The 18116-nt window shown below is 42.5% G+C and overlaps 1 long non-coding RNA gene and 1 pseudogene across 2 annotated transcripts; one reads left to right on the top strand and one right to left on the bottom strand.

Moving 5' to 3' along the window:
* The window catches only part of LOC135199363 (maspardin-like), a 99023-nt pseudogene extending 89355 nt beyond the window's left edge, over positions 1–9668 (bottom strand).
* A 4207-nt stretch (positions 9669–13875) lies between these two features.
* On the top strand, positions 13876–17372 carry LOC135199189 (uncharacterized). 2 transcript variants are annotated; one of them, XR_010310965.1, is made up of 4 exons: positions 13876–13940; positions 16506–16794; positions 16887–17056; positions 17207–17372. It is a non-coding gene; the product is annotated as an uncharacterized LOC135199189 (long non-coding RNA). The 2 variants fall into 2 exon arrangements; XR_010310964.1 differs by lacking the exon at positions 13876–13940 and adding an exon at positions 16247–16367.
* Positions 17373–18116: the final 744 nt, after the last annotated feature.

The raw sequence follows: 18116 nt of genomic DNA, 5'->3' as shown, positions 1-18116 counted from the left end.
CTCCAACAAGAATAGATCCCTAGATACTCCTCCTTCAGAAGGAGGAAGAGCGGCAGACCCCTGACGGTCGCCTCCAGCTAATTGCGCGTATGTCCTGGTCGGTCCTAGAACCGTGCCTGGTCCATACGGCGTCATAGCGGGGTCGCGAGCGGCGCACCTCTCGCGATCACTCATAGGTACCTCGCTCCTCCCGGCGTAGCCCGAGGAGGTTGAAGGTACAGGAGAGGCAGACCTGACGCTCCCCCCTAGCTCGCTGGCAGGACCAGCGTGCTTGGAGGGCTGCTGCCGATCGTCAACCCGCGGTGGCGATCGAGCAGCATGCCTAGCCTTGCCGCTCGCCTGAGGCGAGAGGCTTGGCTGAGAACGTCGACGCTGATCTCTAGCGTCAGGCGAGCTGTTGCTGGTTACCGTCTCCGCCCGGTCCCGATGGGAGCGGCGTCAGGTGACCTGCTAGGCTCGCTGTGAGACCGGCGAGCGTCCTCTCGGCGCGTCGAGCCGCTGGTACCAGCCGTGGCTGGTACCGACGGCCGCGGGGACCCCTTCCTCGCCTCAACCCTCCGTTTTATGAAAGAGGCCGACTGAACGCTCCCCCCTCGCTCGCTGGCAGGACCAGCGTGCGTGGAGGGCTGCTGCTGATCGTCAACCCGCGGTGACGGTCGAGCAGCAGGCCTATCCTTACCGCTCGCCTGGGGCGATTGGCTCGGCTGAGAACTCGAGAACCGATCTCTAGCGTCAGGCGAGCTGCCGCTGGTCACCGTCTCCGCCCGGTCCCATCGGGAGCGGCGGACGGGTGACCTGCTAGGCTCTGTGTCCGTCGAGACCCGCCACCAGCGTCCTCTCGCCGCGTCCAAGTCGTTGGTACCAGCCGTGGCTGGTACCGGCGGCCGCGGGGACTCCTTCCTCGCCTCAACCCGTGGCTGATCAGCGACCGTCACGTTAGCCCGAGCAGCCAGTTGATCGCTGCGAGAGCGTCCACTGGCCTGGCGAGAGTTGTGTGCACGACTCTCGCCAGTCTTCTGCTCCGCGCCGCTGTCTTGACGGCGAGCGAGCTCGGGCGTCAAAACTTTGGCTGGACGGTCTTCTTGGAAGAGCGTCCACTCGGTGCTTCTCGCGAACGAGAAGCGGCCGAGACGGAACCTGGTTTAGCGGCAGACCCGCTAGCAACCAGGTGAGGACGCACCAGCCGAGGCTGGTGCCCTCTGGCCCCGTCGACTTCTTCTTGCAGAAGAAGCGACGGGCCCCGTTCCCGGAAGGAACAGGAGGACCATCAGAAGAGCTCCCCAGCTCGCTGAGCGAGCTGGGCCCTTAGAAGATCCCGAAGGAGTCTTCTTAGGGGGGAAGGAGGCAACCTTCTTCTTCTTCGGCTGTTTGGCCTTAGAAGTCGAAGGGGAAGGAGAGGCAGCGGACGACGAAGAAGACGACGAAGACGACGACGACACCTTCTTCCTCTTCCTCTTCTTCTTCGCCAGGCTCCGCAGGACAGACGTCAGGTCTTCCATCCAGGAGGGAGCCGGGGCAGTTGCCGAAGCAACAGGGCCCGACTGCACCTGTCCGGAAAGACCTGAGACTGTGACAGCATCACCAACAGCAGGAACAACAGGAACAGGTCCAGGAACAGCAGGAAGATCTGAAAGTGAATGAGCAGCGGGCTACCTGATCTGAAAGGGAATATGAGCGGCTGGGCTAGGACAGCAACAGGTTACGGCAGGAACGGCAGGTACCACAGGAGAGACAGGCGTCCTGTCGGCAGCTACCGTCATCCTCGGCACTGGCGGTAGGTCCATGGGGGGTACTCTTTGGGCAGCAGCAGTCCGGGGTCGGCAATACAAAGAACCCAGGTGGCGGTGGCACCGTCCTGATTGGCACGGCAGGAATTGGTTCTGGATTGCAGCCGTGGGTGTTACCGACATGACATGTGGTGTACACCAGGTGCGGTGACATCTCATATGCTGGTGTCGAGATTGTGGTTGTTTGTAGTGGTTACCGTATCATGAGTGACCACTGCCGACCCCGCCAACCGCTGAATCAACCCCTGCAGTCCCAGCGACTCCCACACCTGTTCCAGGTCGTCCTCGCTGATGGCAAACCTGCGGAAGCAACAGTCGGGTTAGTTAGAGGGGCTTCCTCGCCGCCTGGGGGGAGAGAGCCCCACCCAGAGCGGACGGAAGACCCCGAGTACAACTGGACGTCCGTTACCAAAGGAGTCACTGGACTTTCCGATGACTTCTTGTGTCCTCGTACAGTACCCACTGCGCCTCTGACGAATGCATACACGTTACACAGGGCTCGTTGCGGGAGCACTCTCGCCCCCGAAAAACGAGTACAACCTCGTTAGGATCTACATTCTCATCCAAGGTCGTCTACCACGGATGTAGCACCTGCGGTAACATAGATAGATTAGTAAGAGGGGTTCCCTCACGCACGGGGGGAAGACATGCCCCACCCCGAACGCAAGGAAGACCCCAAATACAAAATACAATGAAGAAGCTGAGCGGGGGGCAGGAAGGAAGACGAAGAATCGGCTACCAAGGGAGTCGCGGGAGAGCTTTCCGACGACTTCCTGGCAGACCTTCGCTTCCCCCACCCCCGCACAGCAGTGAAAAGTAATATGAAAATGAAACAGAATCTGCCCTTGCGATTCACTTCATAGAACTTAAAGGAGTAAAAGATCAATTCCAGACGGTAACAAAGAACGGAAACTTGATCTAATAATATGATGCTATCATAAAATATATATGAAAATGAAACAGAATACTGCACTTGCGATTTCATTTCACATAAAAATCGTAAGGATCAATTCCCGGGTAAGAACGAAAATTGATCCAGATTAAATTTCATGCAATCAATAAATGAAAATGAAAAGAATATTGCAATTGCGAATCCACTTTCATTGCATTCTATTATACAAAATTAAAAGTTCGTGCCGAGCGCAGTCACACTCTCGGTAACGAACGCACAGGGCAAAAATATAATGAAAAAAGTACTTACATTTTTCAATTACACCCTTCGCCCAAATACATGACTCGGCGCGAGCGTTCATAATTAAGTAATGAAAATGAAAACAGTGTACTTACAGTTTCATTTTCAAGTCAAACAAACCATTAGTAGAAAACACAATATAAACAAAGCATACGACGATGAAGCGGGCAGAGAGCGATGACGAACACGTCCTTCACACCCGCGGCCGAAAGCAAAAGTGATTTGTTTACCTCCCAGTCGCGCGGCGCGCGACTGTCGGACAAGCAGTTAACTACCGTTCTCCCCTTGTTCGAAGCTTACGACCGTTCCAGCTGCCGCTAGCTACTTCCTATTGTTAAAGGACCGATGGTTTGTATTACGTATCGGAACAAATATAGCTATATATATATCTGTCAGGTAAGTTTCATGAACAAAATACCTTTTTTTACACTTTTATTAATAAAATTATAATTCTTTACTTTGTTTAATTTTATCATCAGTTAGATTACGATTTCATTGCCAGTATATAAATATTTCTGGGACCCAAATTTTCTGAGACCGAACTTTCTGGGACCGAACTTTCTGGGACCGAAATTTCTGGTCACCGTCATGTCTACGAGTGCACCGTTCGAGGTGTACTGATGGTCGCTACCCTCTATTAGAGAGTGCAGTTTTGAAGACTTATTAAAGTATGTGTGATATTGATAAAGCACAGGCATCCATAATATTTGTTAATCTTAGAGCTGATGTCTACTTTATTTAATTGTTCTTGTCAATTTCAGGAGTATTTCCCATGAACGTATCATTTTAAATGGTTTAGGATAAGAATACTGTACATCGCAAAGGCTGAGCACAGATTAAATCTTACATATTACCAAATATTCTCTTATTTTCCTTCACAAAAGATAGTACGTAACTATTTTTCATTCCTTGTTACTTCTATCTACAGAAGAAAACCCCTGTAGGATGGTAGTGCCACCAGTGCACTTCATGTGATGCACTGTAGGCACTACTTAAGGTTCTTTGCAGTGTCCCTTCTGCCCCTAGCTGCACCCCCTTTCATTCCTTCAACTGTACCTCTATTCATATTCAATAGTGCAACTGCAAAAGGTTTTCCTCCTGTTACACCTTTAAAACTTTAGGGCTATCAACTTCCCTTTCAGCACTGAATGACCTCATGGGTCCCAGCTATTGCCATCAGGCAAAATTCTACATTCCACTCCCAAAGAAGGAGAAACTGCAGTTCTCGAGACAAGCCCGAAGGATGCGTTCGTAAAAGATGAAACTTACTAGTATGTAGATGTTGACCTCCTCCGCTCGAGAGAGGAACGGGAAATTCCCTCCAGTCTTGAGGTGAGCCAAACGAGCCGTCGGGTAGCACTTATACAATTCTTCTTTGACCGAGTGCGACAACGCAGACTCATCGAACACATCCAGAATCGTAACTTCTACCTGTTGGTTAAAATGTGAAAATGACGGTCAAATTTTGCAGGGCACTTCATAATGGCATTGAATAGAATACGTACGTATACAGCATTTAGGACAAAGGCCAAGTGCCGGGTCCTATGAAGTCATTCAGAGCTGAAATGGAAGTTGACAGTAAGAAGGTCTGAAAGGTGTAACAGGAGGAAAACCTCAAAGTAGTTGCACTATGAAACGGCAGTTGAAGAAGGTGAAAAGTCAGATGGAAGAAAGAGAATATACTAATATAAATTTCATAATAATTCTAAGTCTAGATTTTGCATTTTCAAATTCTGCTAAAATAATACATTACAGAACCTATTATGAATCATGATTAATGGCATACAATATAGTAGACCTAAAATATCATCACATCGACTCACCTGCACTTTCTGAGGTTCAACGTACGAAGAAAAGCAGTTCAGAGTCATTCTTGAGGCTAACTCACTCTGACTCAGACTGTCCAACTGCGGAATAGATATCCAGAATTATACAAAGGGTCATCAAACAACACTTTTATAGATTTAAGAAGGTGCTTGAAAAATCTTAAGTTATACGGCCACACAACTTGAAATACTACGAGGAACTTTCACTCAAAAAACCATTCAAGGTACAAAATTAAATCATTCTCACGCCTAAAAACTGTCCTTATTTTAATGCTGCCACAACATGCAAAAAAGGAGGAGAATTTTAAAAGTTATAAACCCCATTACTTTAAATACCAGAGACTTTAACTAAAGAAATATACAAAATTAACAAAAATTAAATCATTGCGTTACCCACTGCAAAAACAGTCCTTTTTATATTATGTATGCCACAATATTCCAAGAAAGTGAAAGAACTGAGAGAGGAATGACTTTTTATAGATGAGACAAAGTGGGATTTACACTGAAGGTAAGACCTGCACCACCACAGTTACAGGCAGCCCTCACTCATTGGCGGTGTCAGATAACAGTGTTCGTGTTTGACAGCGCTTGGCTAATAAAGTCATTAACAAGATTTTCGGCCATGGCGAGTGATTTTTGGCATCGGTAAGTGGTTTATTGGTGTTGATAAGTGGTTAACAGCAGCGATGAGCGGTTCACTGGCGCTTAAGACACTGTAAATGCCATTTATTATTATATTTACCATCATTTTTGGTTATCGTCAATTTCTGGTTAGTGGCACTTGGCCAGGAACGAAACCCCGCCGTCCTTGGCCAGGAACAGAACCTTGGCCTGTATTTCACTTCATCTCATTCATGTCTTAACTGATCTACCAAGCTAAGGTGGTAAACTTGTTGGAATAGCAATCTGAAGGGTTCGGAAGAGGATAGAATGGAATGAAATATAAAATTCAGGTCAAAGGCCAACCACTGGGACCTATGAGTCAATCAGTGCTGAAAAGGAAATTGGTATGTACAGTACTACATTACAGACAGTCCCTGGTTTACAAAGGGGGTTCCGTTCCTATGCCATGTCGTAAACTGGAATATCATCGGAAATTGTCAAGAATCCTAAGAAAACCTCACTTTTAATGCATTGGGAGTGATGTAAAGAATGTAAACTGAATTTATATTGAGTTTTTCATCTAAAAACCTCCAAATTTTTATTATTCTGCCATTTTGGAGCCATATTTCTGCTGAATCGACATCGTAAGCGGCATAACTCCTGAACATACACTGTAAACCAGGAAATAATTTCTAATGAATATTTGAAAAGCGTCTTAACCTTGGAATGTTGTACGCCGGGGATTGACAGTAATCTTATATGAAACTGTACTTAAATAGGCATGAAGAGTATAGTAACCAGTTTACAAACAAATCAGCATACAAACGGCTGCCCCGAAACGTAACTCGTTTGTAAGTAGGGTGGTGTCTGTGCATCTTACTAATGTGAAAACACTCCAAAGTACCACAAAAACAATACTACAAACCAATTGAAATCATCACATTTCAAGCAATGTACCTTCTAATGAGAGCTAAAAAGAAAATGAATCGGACAGAAAACTCACCCGTTCTACCATGAAATCTATGGAGTCTGCAATCTGCGCATCCATGAGTTTCCGTGGGAAACGGCCAATGATCATCTTCTTCAAAAGAGTCGCAGGCAGCATCCAGAACCTGCGTACAAAAAAAATCATGTACTACATGCAGTGAAGGCCAGTAGTACAGTCAAGCATTATAAAACCAGATCGCTGATAACAAGGGACTGCTCGTAGTTCCCGAAATAAATTAAAACCTACAACTCTATACAAAAAAAGCACACACATAACTTCAATTCTGTTAATGTTACTGTGGAAATTGTTACTTTAAATGGTAAAAACTTACTTCAATTGATGGTAAAACTTATTATATACCAACTGTGACTAAAATATATACTATATTGTTAACACATTTATTAACAGGACCTTATTTGAACTGGATGGTATCTATCTAGTGGAGACATTTATTCAGAAAAAGTTACAAAGCTTTCCAGGACTAACAGTCCAAGACAGTAAGGACTGCTGGTTCTAGAAAGCTTGTAATTTTCCTGAATAAATACCTCACCTAGATACCACCCAGTTTAAATGAAATCCTGTTATTAATTGTACTCAAGCAGAGAACAACTGTGTATGTGATCGAGTTATTACATTATGCACATTTAATGCGATAATCAGTGAGCCACGACACCCTGTGGCCTGCAGGTAGTCCGAGTATTATGACATTGTGAATTTGACAATTAATAAGAAGTAAGCTGTGCTATTCTTTAAACGTCTCTGCGTACGTATCAAGCCGAACCTTTGGCAGAATGGGGCCAGGTAGGAAGCCTTGTGCAACTGAGTGAAACCTCTGATACGAAATACCACTTGCAACTATGGAACGGAAGATAAAAAGTTTGACCAAAGTTCAAGCTCTGGGACCCTTCTGGTCATTCGATGCTGAAAGGGACATTGAGAGTAACTCATTTTAAAGGTATAAATAGGAGGATAACCTTGCAGTTTTGCTAAGAAGCAATTGCTAAGAGAGAGTGGAAAGTCAGATGAAAGAAATAGAATACGGACAGAGATTCAACAAAAGGAATAAAAATAAGCCAAAGGGACACTGCAAAGAACCATAAGTAATGCCTACAGTGCACCGCTTGATGTGCATTGATGAAACTATCCCCCTAAGGGGACTTAAGAGATATAAACATCAAAAGTACACTGAATGAATTGTAATTACATATTAGAAGTTCACAACACACATTGTAAGACCAAAACAACACATGACCCCGGGTGAAATGATTGTGAGAAACAGGCAAAGAATACTCACACAGGGGCAGAATCAGCGTAATTGAACACTTTGGTATCGGTGAAGGAATTGCAGAGAATCAGGGATGCAACACGGGGACAGTTACTGGTTAGCTCGGCAAACTTTTGTGCTAAGAAACCTCCCAGGGACGCCCTTGAAATAGAAGACATAATTCATAAGTTGTATTTGAATGGAGATCTTTTGCATTCACAACTGATCTTCTCATCCCATTCTCCTGCAATGCATTAGTACTACCCTAATACAATTCAACCTGCATCTTAATTCTTACTTACACTTTTATTTATTGATTAATTTGTTAATCTAACTGTTTTTCTAATTACTGAATGAACACCATATTCTTTGGAAGCTTGAAATTCAAATCAGTGGCTTCTGTGGTGTACATCATTCTTATGAACAGGGTTCAACTTCTGAATAATATAATAATAATAATAATACATAATAAATCCTTTTGTCTGTCTTACATGCACGTACATATTTCATAATAACAATAATAAAGAAAGGTAACAGTTTTATGTAAAGCCTTCTGGCTAGATTATTTAACAAAATCCTCAGGCAAATTAAAAACAACAACAAATGAACCTCACTCAAGTATGTGCGCTCTGTCAATCTCCAGAATATCCAGAAGTCGCCTGAAGCCCTCACACCATTCATTAACGGACCAGTAAACGGGATACTCGACCTGCAAGAGATCAAAAGTGTTCCTGACCACAAACGTACCAAGGCTATGAATGACAGAGTATAGTGTCGCCAGCAAAAAATATCCATGGAACTAGATGTATGCTGTTACTGTCATTTATGTTTCATTTAATTTGTAATATTGCAAATTATGTGTTATACACACATATATATATATATATATATATATATATATATATATTTATATATATATATATCATATATATATACATATATATATATATATATATATATATATATATATATTATATATATATATATATTATAGAGAGAGAGAGAGAGCCGAGAGAGAGAGAGAGAGAGAGAGAGAGAGAGAGAGAGAGAGAGAGAGAGAGAAAGTATTTGGTATTATAATTGCATACAGTAATGAATAGTAACCTAACATGCTGGCATAGTATAATGAAAGCCTACATAAATCACATTTCAAGAATTCGACTAAAAAAAAAAATTCAGATAAAATGACAACTTCTTCTTGTTCTAAATACAAAGGCAGATGAAAACAGTCAGTGAGCACCAAGACAAAAGCCCTTACCGATATCACTCTGTAACCTCTCGCTGTTAAGGGGAGCACCTGCTTGAAAATGAATCCGCTGTGCCGCTCACTGGCGGCAAGCAGATCAGCGGGCATCGCACGCATCTGGGACCCGCGTCGTATAGTTTCCACACCTTAAGATGAAAAGACTTTGAGAAATACGTCATCTACAATAGAATAAAGCAGAATAGAATAGAATGTGGAATTTAAACCAGAGGCCAAGTGCTGGGACCCAGTAGGTCTTTTAATAGTGAAAAGGAAATTGAGAGTAGAAAGGTTTGAAAGGTGTAACAGGAGGAAATATACTCGCAGTTGCACTATGAATCAATTGTTAGAAGAGGGCGGAGAGTCATATGAAGAAAGAGAATATAAACGTGGTACAATAGTACTATAGGGAATGAATAGGGTCACAGCTTGAGGCTGGAGGGATGCTGAAAAGAACCTTTAGTAATGTACTGATGGCACTACCCCTTACAGACACACATCATAAAGTTGATGAATTTTCCAAACAAACGGAAAATATGTGGTGATATAAATCAAGAGAGTAAATTCTCAGGATGAACTAAAATGCATTTGAAGGAACGACACAGACTGATACATCCAGTATCTAAAGCAGATTATTGTAACTCTGACGGGAATTACCATACCGTACCTTTAACGCGTCATTGTCGACCACAATCTGCCTGAGTGGTACCGTGCAACGAAACTCTTGTATTCTTCTGACTGGGAGAAGTCACTTTCAAATTCCATTGGGAAGCTATTTAACCTGAAATATGTATGGGAAAAAGAAATGTTAAAAACAAGTACTATACTAGCTCCCTTACCATCAATATTTAATCCAAGTGAAGAAAAATGTTCCTAAAAGGGATTGTGGTGTTTATATTCATTTACATTGTCAGAAATAATTAATAAATTGTGCATAAGGGTAAGCTGGAGGACGGGGTAGGGTGCTTAACCAGAACACTCAACATTAAACAGAAGTTGTGTCCTGCGTGAAGTTAGGTCAGGGCAGGCTGAAAAGGGGGAGTGTGCTTAGGCTCGCCTAAAGCCGTTCGGCATCAGGGATGCTGTGTCTTACAAGAGGGTTATGTCTGGGTGAGCCATGGCATGAGTTGTCCGAAGCCTTTCAACGTTTGGCAAAAAAAGCTGCGTCATGCAAAAGGTAAGGTCAGAATAGGCCATGGGGTTAAGGGAGGGGGTGCTTACCCTAATAGCCTATAGCCTGTATTCAGTGTAAGACCAGCCTGATGTCACCAGCAGTCTTATTTGAGGCCTAAAATCATGATTTAAACAAACTTAGCCTACCCTATACAAACCAAATAACGTTCGGGATGTGCGCCATAAAGTAAATCGTAACACAGGGCAAGTGTGGAACGTCGGGAATAGGTTCTGCAGACGAGAACAAACCTTTACTAGATTGCTGTGTCCTGACTTAACCAGGCCTATCTTCCTAACCTCACTGAGAGTGCTGTGCACCATCTCTTGGATGACCCCCCCCCCTCTCCTTCCTAAGTAACTCTAAACCTAAGAAACAAAGGACTAAGCTTCTGTTCTGCAAACTACCATACACAAAAAAATTCATAACTACGTAGTAACAGGCCTCCTTGAATCCGCGACCCAAAAACAACTGTGGGGTATGACACGGATAGTAAATAACGATTCCTGATGTGTAGTAATAGGCCCCCTAGAATCCGCGACCCAAAAAACAACTGTGGGGTAATGACACGGACAGTAAATAACGATTCCTGACATGTAGTAACAGGCCCCCGTGAATCCCACATCCATTCCCTATCATCTGGGTAGTCTCACCCTGTGGCTAAAGCCTCCATGAATATCTGAACCAAAAATAACTCTGAGTTATGACACAGATAATAGGATAGTAATAAATAATAATTCCCAACATGTAGTAAGGGGCCTCCTTGAATCCTATGACTCATCCCCATTACTTGCTTAGCCCAAAGCTTCGTACCTAGCCTATACCCTGAGGCTCAACACGCCCCCACAAATCCCCGAAAAACCAACCAAAAATAACCCCTGCGGTTCTGACACGAATAATAAAATAAACAATAATTCGTGATGCATAGTAGCTCCCTGATGGGCCTCCTTGAATCCCATGACCAGTCCCCATATTACCTGGGTAGGCCAATTAGGTATACCTTGTACTCCCTAAACAGGCCTCTACATATACCCTCGGGCAAAGACCCAATTACCCTTTGGTATAGCACGAATACTAAAAAAACATCCCGGACATGTACCTAACGGGGGACTCATTGAATCCCATGACCAAATCCCTATTACCTGCACAGCCCAATGCCTCATAGCCTATACCCTGTGGCTAAATGGACCTCCATACGTATACCCTTGGGTAAAGACACCAACAACCCTGGGGTATGACATACGAATAATATAGGTAGTAGATAACGAATTCCTGACATGTGGTAGCTAACATGCCACCTTGAATCCCATGACCAAATCCCTAATATCTGGGTAGCCCAATGCCTTGTATCTATACCCTTTGGCTAAACAGACCTCCATACGTATACCCTTGGGCAAAGACACCAATAGCCTAACCCTGACATGCATAATAAATAACAATTCCCAATGTATGATAGCTAGCTTAACGGGCCACCTTTGAATCCCATGACCAAAATCCTTATTGCCTGCGAAAGCCCAATGCCTCGTACTATCTAGGTATAGTATACCTAGTGGCTAAACAGGCCTCCATACGTATACCCTTAGGTAAAGACACCAATAACCCTGGGGGTATGACATACAAATAGTAATAATAATGACTCTGGACGCATAGTAATGGGCCTCCTTGAACCCCATGACCAAATTCCAGCCCAACACCACTACTACTAACTCCCCTGAGGATAAACCAGGCCCCCCCCCCCCCAATCCCCGCCGACCCAAAGATAGCTAGCCCACTGGGATATGACAGGTAGCTAGTACGAAGTATGGGGTAGGGGGAAGAAAAATAGGAATAAATAGGAATGCCAGGTACCCTGAGGATGAAACAGGCGTACCCGCCTCCCAAATCCCTAACCCAAAGATACCCCCCTCGAAGGAAACTAGGAATAGGCTAAGTAGGTAGTAGTAGCTGTAATACCTAAGTAACAGGCCTCGTTGAATCCCACGAACCGACACGCCCCTTCCGTCGCAGACTACTATACTGATATCATTAATGTCGTAAGTAGAGTCGTAAGTTACGTTCTCATTTATCGCAAAACTTTCCCCCGACGATAAAAGCTGTTGCCAAGTGGTCCTTCTTCTCCTCCTTATCACAGCTGACGAGGGAGGGAGAAGAAGAAGAAGAAGAAGGGGGAGGGGGAGGGAGGGACGTCATAAGGGGGAAGCACACTTAACTGCCAAGGTTTGGACGTCGGCCGTCAATCAAAACAATGTTCGGTTTGGTTTTCTGTAATGTGTCTCGGCTGGGTTCGAAAGCTTTTCGGGTTGTTTTTAGTTAGTTTAGCGCTTTAAAATTGTATTTTTGTAATTTCATCGTTTAAAAAATCGTAATATATCTTATTTTGTAGTTATTATCCAGTTCAATCGCTAATATATATATAGAAATCTTGCCTAACATATGCGGAGAAGCGTTTGTACCGAATTTGAGGTCGCTTTAAGATATTTCAGCCATTAATATTATAAATATCATAATTCCATACTTTAGATATATTTATAAATATCACAATTGGCATTATATAGCAATATTAGCTTAATTTTATTGAGATTTTCTTACGTATTCGAAAAGTAAAGAGAAGCAACACTCATAGCTTCGGCTGTCAGACTAGAAACTCAGCCGTCAGTCAAAGGAGGAAAATCGTCGCTTAAAATTTTTATTTTCTAAAATCAAGATGTCGCTTAAATTTTATACCTAAAACATCGCTGTGGCTTTAAGATCATCCCTTAAATTAAATTGGCTTTGAAATGAGTCGTCTTTACATGAGCAGGAGTCGGATTTCCTTCAATAAAGTCGTCTGTTGTGGTGACAAGTTTTTAATTTTCGAAGCCATTTTGATTTAAAAAAAAAAGTCAATAAAGATACGATATGACTTCTTTATATGAAATGCATCTCTCTCTCTCTCTCAGGGGGCGGATTTAATAAAGGTCACATGCCCCCACCCCCCACATGTGTGTACGTATATGTGTGCATACATATACAAAGATTGATAATATCTGTACAGTATATGTATACCTACATGTTATACATACTATATGGTATATATATGTAACATGTACGCCACACACATATACTGTCCATATATTTATCAATACTTGTATATGTATGCACACATATACGTACACACACATGTGTGTGTGTGTGTGTGTGTGAGAGAGAGAGAGAGAGAGAGAGAGAGAGAGAGAGAGAGAGAGAGAGAGAGAGGAGAGACGCTTTTCATATAGGAAGGGTAATAATAATAATAATAATAATATAATAATAATAATAATAATAATAATAATAATAATAATAATAATAATAATAACACGCATGCTCTTATCTCCTGTGGACATCGAAGTGCAAGCATGGCTCAGATAACTGTCCTTGAGGAAGATAAGGAACTTTTGCTTTAGGTTAATGAGTACATATACCTCTGTATAGAGCGGAGGCAGCTATAGATATAGGAGTCCAGGGGTCCATAACAGGACACTTTTTGTCATAAAAAATCGGTTTTCATGTGGCTTTTGCCGGTATAAGGCCCCTATTTAACTGCGTGGGGGGGGGGGGGGGGGGGGGGGGGGGGGGGGGGGGGGGGGGGGGAGTATAGATGCTCAGAAATTTGCTTTAAAAAATGCTAACATTGCAAATACAGTATAAGGTCGTATAATGCTGCACGCAATCGTGCGGACTAGCTAGCTGAGAGAGAGAGAGAGAGAGACGAGAGAGAGAGAGAGACGAGAGAGAGAGAGAGAGAGCGAGAGAGCGAGAGGAGAGAGAGAGATTGTTCATTCACTAGCCTTCGTAAGGTGAGGATGAGGAGACCGCTAATAATTTGGCAGACTCTTCGAAGGACCAAGGTAGTACTACTATTGGTTTGGTTCTCAATTCTATGTTTTTTTTTATTATTGTTATTTATTAATATTTCCTTTAAAAACCTCTTATTTTTTGTTTATTATTTTGCGGAGTTTTTTCTTTATAGTGAATATTTCAATGTAGTTGAGTAAGAAGTATTTTATAACTCGATTTGAAATCTAATCTTAGATAATGTTCTATCTTCATTATTTTGCAGAGTTGTATCGTGAGTATTTTAATATTTCAATTAAATAGGAAGAAATTATATATATATATATATATATATATATCTATATATATATATATATATATATATAATATATAAGAACAAACATTTCAAAATCTATTTTTGGCAGAAAAAAAGCGGGTTTACGATTTCATTTTTGGCAAAATTGTTCTGAATACGTCTAGTGCTGTTATTTATTATTATTATTATATTTGTAATTCCACAAAATAAATCTGCAATTTCATTTTAAATATTCAGAGCAAAATAGCGTAGCCCCAAAACCATTTCTGGTGTTGTTTCCCATCCATTACATCACCCTCTGTAGTGCTGTTTCTCAGCTATATACAAGGTAGAATGTTTATATGAAGCCTTGTTTACGAAATTTGGTCATAAGAATTAACGTATACGTGTCATGGTGTCTGTTGCCCGATATGCACTGTCACGTATCAGAGAGAGAGAGAGAGAGAGAGAGAGAGAGAGAGAGAGAGAGAGAGAGAGAGAGAGAGATTTAATAGATAAAGAAAGAGAAAGTTTTAAGAGAGAAAAAAAGTTTTAATATAGAGAAAGAGTTTTAACAGAGAGAGAGAGAGAGAGAGAGAGAGAGAGAGAGAGAGAGAGAGAGAGAGAGAGAGAGAGAGAGAGAGAAAGTTTTAACGGATAGAGAGAGAGGGAGAGAGTTTTAACAGGGAGAGAAAGAGGGTTTTAGAGAGGTTTAAAAATTTTGCCTTGCAATATAATTTCCCATTTTCCTTCTCAAAAATTATTATTATTATTATCATTATTATTATTATGTGCCCACTGGGAGGTGGACCAACTTGTGTATACCATTGCTTGATCGATCTGACACCCGTAATAATACTACACCATGCTGGTATCATTATGCTTATTACATCATGAGGTCACGCTAAGTGAGAGAGAGAGAGAGAGAGAAGTTTTAACAGATAGAGAAAAAGTTTTAGCAGAGAGAGAGAGAGAGAGAGAGAGAGAGAGAGAGAGAGAGAGAGAGAGAGAGAGAGTCCCTGCCGACTTATCCTTGTGAATTCGCTAAGAATGAATTAAGTTAGCAATTGCTGGAGAATCATATATTATATAAATAAAAAAAATATTATAAAATAATACGGCAAACATACACCAAGGCAGCTATAGTAGATTCACATCAACTGTGCATCTGACGTCTAGGCCAGTCCCTTACGACGCTTCTGATTGCTGTTGATAAGCCAATGCAGGGCTGGAAACTCTCCTCAGTCTCTCGATGGAGTTCACATAGGCAGGATGTAGCATGTTCCACCTCTCCTGAGGGCTACATCTTTCAAAAGTATACCTCAGGAGAGGTGGAACATACATCCTGCCTATGTGAACTATCTCGAAAGACTGACTGAGTTTCCAGCCCTGAGATTGGCTTATCAACAGCCAATCAGGAGCGTTGTAAAAGACTGGCCTAGACGTTCATGCACGCGTTGATGTGAATCTACTATAGATTGCCTTGCATATTGTTTGCCGCCGTATTATTTTATAATATTTTTCGTTTTATTATATATATGATTCTCCAACAATTTCTGACTGAGTTTCCAGCCCTGCGATTGGCTTATCAACAGCCAATCAGGAGCGTCGTAAGGGACTGGCCTAGACATCAGATGCACGGTTGATGTGAATCTATTATAGCAAAGTTTGTTGAGCACTCATAGACTTCAGTAAAAAGTGCGATCAATAAACAGTGACCTTTGCCAATTTCTGTTCTCCGTGGACTGCAGTCCTACAGATCAGGCAGAATGTCAGAAGCGCATTGCCTGGTTTGACTCAAATGTCAGTGGGTCAGTGGGGAACACTGCTGTGGAACACGGGGTCGCACCACTGGTCTATTCGCTTCGGAGGAAATCCATATTTAACTCAACGTTACAATTGTCGAATATCATACGTTTAAAAATACAAAAGCCGAACTAAAACATTCTGTACTACGGCCCACATTCCCATCGAGTTGAGATAATGCAGTTTGTGTAACATCACATTAATTCTAAAGCCTGACAGCAATGCGAGATTAGCTTTCAAATAGAACAAAAGGTGGACGCTTGGGCACAATCCCGCAACAGCCATTGTTAGACCAGTACTGGCTGTGTTTGTACACATTTGCTTTTAAGTGTTATGGAGACATTGTGTCCCAAGTTCCAAGTCTCGGTTGATAGGAAGGAGTTCAGAGGCCCCACAGCAGGTCCTCATGTTTCCTGTGTGTCTGTGCTGTCACATATAAGGCCATTTCATTGTAAACTGAGCAAATCGAGTATTTTGAAAAAGCTGGTGATTGAAATTTTATCTAAGATATACAGTAACAAAGATCTTTTCACTTCAGATGACAGATGCCAAGAGGAAGATAGTCTGCAGGAACCTTTCACAACAGAGGGACCAGCGGATGAGAACTCTAATAACCTGTGTAAACTGCTCGATTCACCACAAGGTGTGACGCCAGAATGCACAGCGCACGACTCGTTCTCAGTCGGATGCTCAGAAACCGTTGTCGTGTCTTGGCATCAGGATCTCAGGTCATCAGAGATGAACTGTGATCTGACCACGAATCGATCTGGTCTCCAGGAAGTGACTTACTGCATGCATCATGGCCCACCTAAGCTCAAAGATAGTAGGTAGGGGAAGTCTCCTGTCAGTAGGTTGGGTGAAATGAGGTGAAATAATTTCAACACAAATAGAATAATAATGATTTAAAATACCCTCACAGGTATGCCTGGTTCATGCTCCTCCTGGTGCTACTGGTGAACTTCGTAGTCGCGGGAAACTTCAACAGCTTCGGCATAACTTACACCATCATCCGAGATTACTTCTCGGATGCCTCCGGGTCGGAGACGGGCTGGATTCTGGGTCTTCTCATGGGTTGCCGATGTTTATTATGTGTGTATCAAACTCCAGAGGGTTCATTTGGATTCAGTGATCCTTTCAATTTTTGTGTTTATGTGACTGTTTCCACATTTTGAATAACAATGCTAATGTTAAAAGTTTAAAATATCTACAACTTTAATACCCAAGATCTTTACCATACAGCGCCTTTCATGGGAGCTCTGGCCATGGTCATAGGACCGAGGAAATGCATTGTGCTCGGGGGCTTCCTGTGTGCTGGGAGTCTTTTGCTCGCTGTCCCCGCTTACTCTGTAGTCCACATGGCTGTCACTCTAGGAGCGCTTTTTGGTAAGTGTTTGTTTAAAGACCCTGGTCTGGATTTTTACAGTATTATTATTATCAAGGTAGTTAACCTGACCAACTGGGTCAGTGGTCCACATGGATGTCACTCTAGGACCTCTTTTTGGTAAGTATTTGTTTGAAGACCCCGTTCTTGAGACGCGTTGTAGGCCGAAAATCGTCGTAAGCCCGAACATCGTCAAAAATCCTAAGAAAACCTTACTTTTAATGTTTGGGTGCCTTCAAAACTATGTAAACTGCATTCTTATTGCATTTTTCATAAAAAAACCTTCAAATATTGATTATTTTCCAGTTTTGGTGTCATATTTCTTTTGCCAGATCATGTGGTAGGTGTCATAACCTTGGAAATAATTTCTGATGAAATATAATTGAAAGGCCCTTAACCTCGGAACGTCGTAAGCTGAACCGTCGTAAACTGGGGACTGCCTAGTATTTATTATTATTAAAAGTAGTTAACCTGACCTGGGTAAGTGGTTCCTCCACATGGCTGTCACACTAGGAGCACTTTTTTGTAAGTGTTCGTTTGAAGACCCTAGTCTGGATTTATACTATTATCATTATTATTAAGGACTTAACCTGACCACTGAATCACGTCCTGGACTTTCATAATACGGTCAAAGAATTTGTCCTCAAATGAAGGGTGATAAATGGCAGGGAGGATGGGTGCTTGCATGGAATTTAGGGATATAGCCCAAGCACTGTGACCCCAAGATCATGGGTTTAAGGAATTTGGACAGTTAGGTTAAAAGTGACT

This window comes from Macrobrachium nipponense, chromosome 25, assembly GCF_015104395.2.
Source record: "Macrobrachium nipponense isolate FS-2020 chromosome 25, ASM1510439v2, whole genome shotgun sequence".
Taxonomy (NCBI): domain Eukaryota; kingdom Metazoa; phylum Arthropoda; class Malacostraca; order Decapoda; family Palaemonidae; genus Macrobrachium; species Macrobrachium nipponense.
Note: the sequence above shows the minus strand (reverse complement) of the source record. Positions and strands in the feature narration are given on the sequence as shown.